The 12,346-nt window shown below is 38.9% G+C and overlaps 1 non-coding gene across 1 annotated transcript; it reads left to right on the top strand.

The window, feature by feature from the left end:
- The first annotated feature begins 215 nt into the window (after window positions 1-215).
- LOC127124148 (small nucleolar RNA R71) lies at window positions 216-322 on the top strand. The gene has a single exon (XR_007803778.1). It is a non-coding gene; the product is annotated as a small nucleolar RNA R71 (small nucleolar RNA).
- Window positions 323-12,346: the final 12,024 nt, after the last annotated feature.

The raw sequence follows: 12,346 nt of genomic DNA, 5'->3' as shown, positions 1-12,346 counted from the left end.
AGCTTAGTTCATGCACTCCTCCTTGGGCTTCTTTTTTCTCAACTGTCGCTCGTTCGACTCCCCATGATTGATGGTTTTGAGCCATGTCTTCGATGAGGGCACTAGCTTCAGGATAAGGTTTGTTCATCAGAGCACCGCCTGCGGCAGCGTCGATGGTCATCTTTGTGTTATAATGAAGTCCATTATAGAAGGTTTGAATGATTAACCAGTTTTCTAAACCATGATGTGGGCATGCTCGTAACAACTCTTTATATCTCTCCCAAGCTTCGAACAGCGATTCTCCATGGTTTTGGGTAAATCTAGTTATATGGTTTCGACGAACGGCGGTCTTACTCGGGGGAAAATATCTAGCAAGAAAAACTCTTCTAAGGTTATCCCAAGTCGTAATGGAATTGGGTGGAAGGGAATCTAACCATGATAGGGCTTTATCTCTGAGGGAAAAAGGAAATAATCTTAAACGTATTGCCTCAGGAGAAGCTCCATTGGTTTTAAAAGTATCTGCTAATTGAAGAAATATTTTTAAATGCTGGTTAGGGTTCTCGGTAGCAAGACCCGCGAATTGTCTCTGTTGCACTAGTTGCATTAGGGATGGTTTAAGTTCAAAATTATTAGCTGGGATGAATGGGTTTACTATACTAGAACTAGGTTCTTCGTTAGATGGTTGAGCTAAGTCCTTAAGAGGTCTTTGGTTTTGATCTTCGGCCATAGCTCTCTTAATTCTATGAAAGAATAAACGTGCGCGAGCGTAACGTTCAGGTTCCGCCAGAGGGTTTACTAAGCTTAAACTTCCGGTACTGCGAGTTCTTCGCATCGACCGGCGGGAAATAACCTAAGTCTAAACAATATAACAACAAGAAAATGAAATTTGACGAAATTGGTCCCCGGCTAAGGCGCCAAAAACTTGATGCGTTGGAAAACTTGATGTTCGCAAGTATACGAACGCGTCAGAGTAATATAAAAGATTATCGTATCCATAGAGACCAAGTGTCAATCTATCGTTATCTGTCATTATGGTGTTTATCAAAGGCGGTCAAAATAAGTGTTTTGTAGTGTGCAATAAAAAGTAAAGTATTGAAATAGAATATAATTAATAAAGACAGGGTCGAATGTAATTCACGTAATCAATTGACAATCCAAGTACTTGCTAATAGAACTACTTATGGGCAATGTTTCCTACTTTGAAAAGAACTAATTAAACAGGAACTGTCGCTTTCGCGTATTCAGTACCGAGTCGTACTCCCTAATCAAACCCTCTTATTGTCACTTATAAAAAGGCGCGCATTGCGTTAGAGTAGTAAACCTATTTTTAAGAAATATAGTATCCTGACTAAGTTGAAAAGTATTATAACCTGGATTTCTTAACCAAAAGAGGTTCTCACGAACCAGACTCTAAACTTATAAACGCGTCCGAAAATAGTTTTAAAATCTCTTTTCTTCTTGATGTTAAAAACTCCTAATGAACTAAACAAAGCGCTTTCGCTGTTTTTGAAATAGTTAAAAACAATTAAGTTTATAAAGACGTTGGACGACTTTCGATCTTACCCAACGGAATTGAAGTGCGGGAAAACTTAAGTTGAAAGTTACAATAGCCCTTTAAGTGTTTCTACGAGCAATTGTACGGATTAATGGTTTAATTACGATCCTTACATTATAACCTTTTAGATTTAGTTAGACATGGTAAAGTAAAAGTGAATTAAAATAAATAAAAGTAGTGCGAGTGCGAAAAGTAAATAATTTAAAGCGAGTGCGAGGAAATAAATAATTTAAAGCGAGTGCGAGGAAATAAATAAAGTAAAAGCGAGTGCGGGAAATAAATAAAGTAAAGCGAGTGTGGGAAATAAATAAAGTAAAGCGAGTGCGGGAAATAAATAAAGTAAAGCGAGTGCGGGAATTAAATAAAGTAAAGCGAGTGCGGGAAATAAATAAAGTAAAAGTGAGTAATAAAAACCTGCTCCAATCGGAGGGCTGAGTAAATTGCAATGCGGAAAAGAAAATGGCGGCAGGATTAACTTCCTTCCAAAGTGCTCCAAACTCGATTACAGACTCTATCACAGACTTGATGACACAATTGTGGTAACACTCCAATGCGAAGCGATTACCACTATAAAATACTGAATATATGCCTAAGTGAAACAAAGTTGCTTCTGAGTTTGCCTCTACTCTAAGTTTAGATCTTCGTCTTCTCTAAGTTTGGATGATTGTAAAACTGAATTCGCGTTTCTATTTATAAGCAAATAAAAAAGGTGGAATTGACTTGGATTCCCTTCAACTTGAAAATAGAGGAAACCGTTTCCTTCTTGTGGCGCCCGCCACAAGGCCATGGCGCCTGCCACAAGCACAAAGTGGGGCGCCTTAGTGGATGAAGTCGGGAAACGTGGGAGTTGAGGAAGTTGGACTTGGACACGCCGTGGCTTGGTCTGTGGCGCCCGCCATGGGGTAGGCCATAAGCACAAAATGCTGAATTTTAGGGTTTTTAGCCCTTCTTCACTCCTTTTCTTGATCGGGGCTCCGATTAAAGTAAAAACCTGTAAACAAAGAAAAACATAGCAATAACACAATAAAATTATAATAAAACAACTAGAATGCATGTGAACTCGAAGTCAAAAATACGTAAATTTTTGTGTGATCAGCGCACCTGGCGACAACCTCTTTGATCAGCGCACCATGCTCATAATGACTATAATCACATAGCAAATGATGCATCTCGACCAGAGATTGTCGAATGTGACTGACGTATTTGACTTTGTACTTGCCAGGGCAGCCCTGGACCATGTTGACGGATTTCCCATGCTCGGGCAATGGATTATTCTTCACGTTAGGACTTACGTCCTCAAAACACAGAATGCCACACCTCACAAGGTCTTGGACTTTGGTCTTCAAAGGGTAGCAATTCTCCACGTCGTGGCCGGGAGCATCGGAATGGTAAACACAATGTAATTCGGGCTTATACCACCACTGAGGGTTAGTAGGTATAGCCGATGGGTCTCGTGGAGTAATCAACTTCCTCACTATCAAAGAGGGATATAACTCTGCATACGTCATCGGAATAGGATCGAAGGTGACCCTTTTCTTCTCGTAACTCGGGCTGGTTTGATTACTGTTTCGAGGCTGGTAGGCCTGCTGTTGCGGATGGTGTTGTTGATGTTGATATTACGGATGTGGTTGCTAATTGTTGTTATGTTGCTGGTACTGCTGATTATCTCTGAAGAAGGGTGTTATATGAGCCACCTGGTGCTGGTTACCAGCGGGACGCACGATCTTCCTCCTCACAGAGGTTCTTCTTGGTTTCATATGGGAGGTCACAACATGTGCCTCTCCATCTTTCTTCTTCGCAAACGCCCCATAAGGTTTGGCAGAAGAGCCTTCTTTTCTCGTCAGACGTCCTTCTCTAACCCCTTCTTCTAGACGCATTCCCATATTCACCATCTCGGTGAAGTCGAAAGGAGCGCTAGCAATCATCCGCTCATAATAAAAAGAACTCAAGGTCTTCAAAAATATCTTAGTAATCTCTTTCTCTTCTAGTGGGGGCACGATCTGTGTTGCTACCTCTCGCCACCTCTGAGCGTATTCTTTGAATGTTTCCTTGTCCTTCTGGGACATGTCCCTCAATTGATCCCTATCGGGAGCCATATCCACATTGTACTTGTATTGCTTGACGAAGGCCTCGCCAAGATCGTTGAAGGATCGGATGTTCGCACTGTCTAAACCCATGTACCAACACAGAACAGCACCGGACAGACTTTCCTGAAAGTAGTGGATGAGCAATTGGTCATTGTCGGTCTGAGTTGACATTTTCCTAGCATACATGACCAGGTGGCTGAGAGGGCAAGTATTTCCCTTGTATTTCTCAAAGTCAGGGACCTTGAATTTCACAGGGATCTTCACATTAGGAACTAAGCAGAGTTCGGCAGCAGACTTGCCAAAAAGATCCTTTCCTCTGAGAGTTTTCAACTCCTTGCGAAGCTCAAGAAATTGATCGTTCATGGCGTCCATCTTCTCATAGACATCTGGTCTCTCAGACGGCTCAGAATGATAAATGGTGTCGTTTACTCTGGGCAGAGTATGCATGACAGGAGGAGGAACGGCAAGGACCGGGCTAGATGCCGGCATAGAAGCAAAGGTGGGAGCAGGACCCTCGGGCATGAAATTGGGAGGCATCCCCCACGAGAAACCGGATGGCATGGCCGTTGGAGCAAAGTGTGCATTGGTTGCGGGCACAGTTGAGGAGACAATCTCAGAGATAATTGTCCTCTGGGGAGGAGTTGAAGGTGTCGGAGAAGACTGGCTCTGGGCAGCCATGAATCACTCCATCAAGGCACTTAATCTGGCCACTTCCTCTTTTAGCTCGCGGTTCTCTTGTTCCAAATGATCCATCAGTCTTGAAATGTTGGCTCTGGTGTAGTACCGGTGAGTCAGCTTGTCTTCAAAATAAATGAAGAACACAGAGTTAGACCACAGGACAAGAAGCCAGGAACAAAACCTGCTTATGCACATGATGCATGCAATGCTTGTGCACATGATTTGTTTTTTCTTTTTATTTCAAAGGAACTTTAGGGTTCTATTTGGGAGTATTAAACATTTATCACATATGGAAATATCTCATCAAATAATATCTAGAAACACTTTTACACCAAAGAAGTACAGTTTTGGTAACCAAATATAATACAAGAGAGAAGGGAAATAAACATCTTATGGATCCCTAGAAGCAATCATCCAAAGCTCTAGACACAGGAAGATACGATGCACGAAGCCTCTTCACCTCTCTCTCGTATGCTTCCTCCATATATGCCTTCTTCTTGGCGAGTCGGTCGTACTTCCTTTTCCAAAACCTGGAAGACTGAGGAAGTAGAGAAGTCCATGTATCATCAGGATCATCAATAACCTGATGTTCGAGGAATTCTATCAAAGCATCCTTCTCCTTGATCTGCTGAAGCAACTCCTCTCTTTCACGGATCCAAGCACGTGATCGGTCTTCGTCTCTCAACTCCTCTACTCCTTGGTCAGGGAGGGTTGAAGGCCCAGCCATAACCAAAGGTGTAGGTCTTAGATACTCGTAAGGCATGAGATACTCAGACGCTCTCTTCCTAACCCAAGCAGTGTAAGGCTCCATAGCAACATAATTCTTAGGACCCAACTCTTTCCTTCCTTTCCTATGAATCTTGCGCCAAGCGCGGACCATTCTGCCCTTCAAGCCTTGGGGATCTTTACCCTCCTGAAAGAACACACCCTCTAACAGAATGTTATTAGGTTTATCCTTTAGGGGGAACCCAAGCTGACGACGTGCCAAAATAGGGTTGTAGTTAATCCCACCACATGTACCAAGAAGAGGTACATTGGAGAATTCACCACAAGAGTCGATAATCTGCACACCATCATACACACGGTTGTACCAAGAGATATCATCATTAGTGAGAGACATGAGTCTCTTGGACCACTGTAGACATCCCTTGTTCTCCTTGAAGGCGACCGTCTGCGGTAAGTGAGAAATAAACCACTTATACAACAGAGGCAAACAACACATAACGACACCACCACCCTTTGCATTCCTCATATGCAAAGAAAAATAAGTGTCACCCAACAGAGTCGGAACGGGATTAAGAGTATAAAAAATCCTAATAGCGTTCACATCCACAAACTTGTCGATGTTAGGGAATAACGCTAACCCATAGATGAGAAGTACAAACATGGCCTCAAAGGCGTCCTCACTCATGGCCTTCCCATACAAAATAGCTGAGCAATGAGGAACTCAGAAGGGAGACCTTGAATTCCACCTTTGGTAGTCAGATGAGCACCAACTAGAGACTCATCTATGTGCAACAAATCAACAAATCTCTCGAGAAGTAGGAATACTCTCCAAGCCATTGAACGACAACTGGTCTAGAATAGGTATGCCCATAAGATAGGCATACTCCTCAAGCGTGGGCAAAAGCTGAAAATCCGGAAATGTGAAGAAAGGGTACAATGGATCATAAAACTGCACCAATACACTCAACAATCCTTCATCCACCTGAGTAGTCAGAAGAGGAAGAAGCTTCCCAAAACTAGCCTTGAAACCCAAGGGATCTAGTACATAGGATGTCAAATTCCTTAACTCTTTCAAATCTGGTTGTCTGAAACTGTACTTCTTTGTATTCCTTCTTTGTCTTTCCATGTCTGAAAATTTGCAAACAGACCCCTTAAGTTCCTTGAAAATTTTCTTCATTATTGATGATATGGATGCAAATGGATGCATGAATGCATGAATGCAACAATCACACTCAAGGATCAAGCAAAGCACACCAAACAAAGGTCATGGGATGGATCATATCATCCTTAATATCAATCATCCATTTTGGTGGATTATGGTTTACACCTTATCAACACCCAAGTTCCATTGATATTAAGGATACATGAACGGATCAACCACGAATCAAGGGTTTGTTGCGAGTCACGAGCATGGAGTCTCGGTTAAGAACCACCCAAAGGGAGTGTACTAGGGTTTAAACCTGCCAAACATGTTCCACAAGAGGTTCCCATAGTCATCATCCCATCTTTCGGATATTATCGGAGAAACGACTACTCGTATTCCAAAAATATTCTCAAGAGAGACTCTTATGAGTGTAGTATCGCGTAACAATCGTATCAAATCTTACATTTGAACGACTTTCGCACTACATCCCAAGAATGGGCCAAGATGGGCTTGGTAAACTAAGGTCCTTGGCTTCTAAGGTCTATATTGGAAAGAGTAATGTCTAACCACAACTACTTGTGTGACATTATTGGTCCAAACATGACCTCCACCAAGTGAATGGACTTGCAAGTCAACTTGCTAAGGAATAACTTCACACAAGTCAACAAGACTACGCCATTCTCCTATCCTAAGTGCACTCGAGTTCGGGTATAGAACTCATCTCACAAAGATCACCAAGCACACAAGGAATTAATATCAAGAAAATCAATCATTACATACATTATAGTAATCCCAAATTGCTCAAAAATATGTCACAAAACAATATACCACACAATACAACAAATATGAAAAGTAGGCAAAACCCACTAGGCAAATGTCCCTAGCAGAGTCGCCACTTCTCTGTAGCGGGGTATTCGTTACCATTAGAGATATTGACTAAATCCAAGGTAAATCATACAAGTCGAGTCACCACCGCACTTCTATTTATCCAAAGGAATGGTTAGAAAGCGAACAAAAACCTAAAAGTTTTAACAAAAACTAGTAAAAGAGAATCAAAGATCTGGGTAAGGGGGTTGGTTATGCAATGGGAAGGTGTTAGGCACCCAAAACATCCTAGGTACTCCTAGGGAGCCCTTTTCACACTGGTTGTAAGGTTGGTGTTTTGTGAAAATTTATTTGTGCAAACATGATTGAAGAGATGAGAAGAGAATATACAAGGTTATATACATTTTTTGTGTTTGGATGGATGAACCCATTGCCTACGTACCATTTTAAAAAAAGATCAGGATCAAAACCTCGTAGTTCGCGGTAAAAATATCAAAATGAGTAGGTGAATTGATTGGTCCGAAAGCCTTAAGGACTTTTGTTATCCAAGGGAGAAAACTCAACCTAAAACCACAAATCCACCATGTGAGGATAGCTTCAACATGCTAGTGAGGGGTTAACCCTATAATAAGCATGAAAGGCTCATTGTCCATCACTAAGGATATAGGTGAGTATTACATCTATCACAAGGATAACTCAAACCTAATAGATAAAGGTTATGGAAAACTTGATTAAGGAAGTGGCCATTGAAACCACAAAAAAGATATTTGAATGGGTTATATTTACCAATTAGAAGTATATACAAAATGGTCAAAGTTGACTTAAAGATTAAATTCAAAAATAAGTATTATGAAAGGAAAGTTTGAGAATCAAAAGCATAAGGCTTACGTTTCTAATGTTGAAAAAAAGTGTTAGATGTTTGCACAAAGGTTTTGGCTTGGGTTAGAGTGGAGAGAAGAAGAAGAAGGGATAAAGTCCTAAGCAATGCAAAAGGTAAGGAATAAGAAACAAAACCACAATGGAGTTCCTCTTTTGAGATCATATTGATGATCCAAGTAGCTCCCATCCTTTGGAATAAGCAATCACAAGCATAAACTCAAGCAATCAACAATCAAATGAACTCTTGGAAAGACTCCTCAATGCATCTTGGATCTCTCTCTCTCTTCGAAGCCCATGGTAATGGTTCCTCAATTAAGCTCAAGTTGGAACTCCTAGCACAAGAAAACACACATCAAAAAGTTCTATAATACAATTAAAGAATGGACAATAGGGAGTTTAGAATATGGTCCTTTCAATGTCATCTTCAATATTAAGCATTCTAAAGGCTCAATGCCTAGTTGCTCTTTGACTTTTATAGCACTCTAAAGGCCCAATGCCTAGTTGCTCTTCAAATTCCATTTGCTTGGGTAAGGTCCTAAAGTCTAAGTCCATTTTGTCCAATTCTTTGCATTTGGTTCACAACAATCAAAACAAAACACAAGCACAATAGTATATACACAATTATGTGCTCAAGTGAGCAAAAGGCAAATGGCATTAACATAAACATGTGCTCCAATGAGCAAAGGAAAAAGCAAATGAATAAGATGTGCAAGAATGATAAATTGCATAAGAGTAAAGTACATAAAGTAAATGTTAATTGTTAGTGGTCAATAGTTAGTGTGCCATAAGGCAAAATTTAGCGTTATGTTAAGCAATCGTAATTGGACTTATGTAGAAGTCACAGCTATCTGAGGCCGGTTAATAATAATGTAGGCAACAACACAAGTTAGAAGTCTTGATTAGTGAACCAAGTTCCAACAACTTGCCATGCCAAAAAGAAGAAGAGAATTGATCTTGTATTGGTTTAAGTCTTTTGCATGATTTAGGAAACAACCTATCCTTAATGCAAAGCCATTCACTTGATCAATTGATCAAGATGAATTAGTTTTGAATCAAGGAAGGTTAAGTCTCCCTAATCAATGCTAACTTATCAACCTTCAACTCATTGATCAAAAAGAAAAAAGAAGAAGAAGAAAGAGATGAAAAATGGAATAGGAAATGGAAAGATTAAAAATGCATAAGGTGAAATAAAAATGTACCAATCCATGTGTATTGACCAAATGACATTGAAAGTCAAAGTCAAACAATGAGAAATCAGAAATGAGATGAAGATTAGAGGTTAAACAATAAACAAAATATTTTTGGAATTTTTAATATTAAAATAAACTTGAATTAAAAATAAAAGAAAGGTCAAACTTCAAAATCACTTCAAATCAACCTTGAAAGGTCCAAGTGATTTATCCCAAGTTCAACAAGGTCAAACAAAGTTTGACAAAAAATTTCAGCATTTTTAAAAGTCAGAAACTATTTTTAATCAATTAAAAATGAATAAAAATAACCTAATTGAACTAAAATCTCAAATAAATCTCAAATCAATTAAAAAATTGATGAGAATATTTTTCATAGATCCATCATCATTCAAATAGGTTAGGAAAATATTTTTGTATTTTTTGAATATAAAAAATTATTTAAAATGAATTAAAAATAACCAGAAAAGAGAAAATTCACAAAAAATATCAAATGACAAAATAAAAAATATTAAAAATCAAAATTAGAAACTAGAAATTATTTGGAGAAGAATGCAATTGGTCCCATAATTTTTGGATTTAAAATGAAGAAGATATGAATTTTTGAAATAAAAGGAAATAAAGAAAATAAAATCAGAAATTGGAAAATATGGAAAATCCACACGTGTTGGATCTAAGCTCATTAATTGAGCTGGATCATCAAACGGCTATGGAATGCGCGCGCACCAAACACTCCAGTCAAATGAGCCACATGGAAATTAAATAAAAGTCATAAATTGGAGCGCTAGGATCAAATCTGGAAAACGCATCGTGTGGCTCACAATCAATCTGGGAAAGGAACGGCCACCGGAGCCACCTTCTTCTCCAGTGAGAAGCCAGAATCCGGTGACATTTGCATGTTTCAAAAGCTTAACCAAAATACACAATCCATACATCATTGGAAAGCTGGGATGATGTACATCACCCCTGTATCACTCAATTCCACTCTAGATCTCTATATTAAGAGAAATCAGAGATGGAAATTTTGTGATGTTCATGAGAACTTGATGGATTTCAAAAATTAAATGCACAGTAATGATGCCTTTATTGAGAGGACTTCAGCCAACGCAAAATCCAAGCGAATAGATAAATAGATGATGAGTTTCGAAGAAAAAACCAGTTGAAGAGAAACCTTGGATTCTGGAGATTTAAGCTTGCTTCCTTGCTTCCTTTGGCAAAACAGAAGTGCAATGGACTAAAGGATGGAGGTCTAGAAGCTTTAGATCCAAAGATTCAACCAGATGTAGTTGAATTTTAGATATGAAAAATTTGAATAAAAGTCAAATAGATTCTTTGGTGAGAGGTTAGGTTTTCAGTTCAGCAGCATTTCAGATTGATTCATGGATGAAATTTGAATGTAATAAAGCTTCTATTTATAGATGGAATGGCAAGGCAAGTGTGATTCAATCCGTGTGCATGGAATTGGACATTCATTGCATGGGCTTGCATGATCACTCAAAAGGCCCAAATGCAATGCCAAATGCAATCTGAAATCAAACCAAAGCGAAATGGACGTGTAATCTGAATGGTAATTGCTTGTGCATGGAATTTTGAGGTGTTATGCATAATTGAACCAAAAACTTCTCCTCTTCGAAAATGCCATTTGCCAAATCCAAACATGAGCATGTGAGTAATGGTTGGAAAGGTTTTGATGTGAGGATCAATTGTTATGTTGGGAAAAAATCCATTTGATGTGTGGAAATTGGTGAATTTTGAGTTTAAAGTGCAAGGTGCAAAACATGTAAAGGCAAAGTTTCTAAATTTGGCCAATGTTCAAGCCCTTCTGTTTTGATGATGCAAGCCCCAAATGAAAAAACCTCCAACACCCAAGTTGTATATCTCTTCAAAACAATCAAAATGGACTTAAAGTTTGCATAATTTGGATTTTTCATGAAAGAGTTATGGGCACTTGAAGTTGGACTTTTTTGCCTTTCAATGCATTTGGTCCAAAAGGACCTATAATGTCTTGCATTATCACATGTACTTAATTTGAGATTTTGAAATTTAGTTTAATATTACATTTGAATTTGAAATATTAAGCTTTCCAATGCATTTAATCCCACCTCAAAATCATAAAAAATGAATGAGTTATGTCCTTGGGAAGTTGACCCAAAATTAGGGTTTCAGTCAAAATGGCCTATAATGTCTTGGAATGGGAGATGACCTTCCAAGCTTTAAATAAATTTTTGATGAACATTAAAGTTGTTCATATTGTCCTTAAGAACATTTTTTATTTTGGAATTATCTCCATTTTACCAACACATAAAATGTTAGGTCTTAGTGCACTTCAAAATAGTCAGATGAATTGACTGATCAACTTCTCCAGTCCATGACTCATATCTTGATGAATTGATGATTGAGGGCACTAAAATAATTTCAAATATGCATGAAATGATGAATTAAATAACTTTCCTTGGTTGTATTTGATCAGGGGCTGAGGTTGCTTCAAGAGCAAGGCATTGGGGTGCACAGATGAATTAGGGTTTCTTTGGGGAACAAACCTCAGACCCTTTGACTTGCTTTGATCAAAATGATGAGTTGAGATGCTAGGGAGGCATATTTGATGGATGAGAGATTTGGGAACCATTACCATGCTTGCTATCATCTTCCCTTGACCATATCTTTGCACAAAGGATCTCCTTGAAGCTCTTGACCTTGTGATTGCTCAAGCTACAAACAAAAGATGTTAGTGACATATTTTTGTGCTTTTGGTTAGTAAACAATGATGAGAAAAACAATGATATACAATTCAAGCATGCTTGGTGATCTCAAACCACTCACAAGGGATCCCACCCAAAGGCAAAGGGAACCAAGATGCCTATGATCCTTGAGGCAATGCAAATGCAATGTTATGATGCCATGAGGGATCTTAGGGAAAAAATTGGGGTCTTAAAGTATGGTAGGAGTTTTTCTAAAGAGAAGGAAGGAAAAACTAATGCAGTATCAACTGGGAGGCAGAAGATGCCTCATGTGAGGAAAAGTTACCAATCCCGTCAGCATCAACACTGGGTATCTTTAGTAATTCTAGTATTTTCCAACAATTCAGCCAATCAATCAGTTCCTATTCAACAACAACATCATCAACAACCACATCAGTGAACCGACAACAACAACAACAACAACAATCATCAGCAAAATTTCGAGAGGAAAAAGGTCTCTTTTGATCATATTCCTATGACATATGCAGAGTTGTACCCATCCTTGGTCGTTAAAAATCTTATCCAGCCAAGGAACCCTCCGCAAATTC

Source organism: Lathyrus oleraceus, chromosome 2 (genome assembly GCF_024323335.1).
Source record: "Lathyrus oleraceus cultivar Zhongwan6 chromosome 2, CAAS_Psat_ZW6_1.0, whole genome shotgun sequence".
NCBI lineage: Eukaryota > Viridiplantae > Streptophyta > Magnoliopsida > Fabales > Fabaceae > Lathyrus > Lathyrus oleraceus.
Note: the sequence above shows the minus strand (reverse complement) of the source record. Positions and strands in the feature narration are given on the sequence as shown.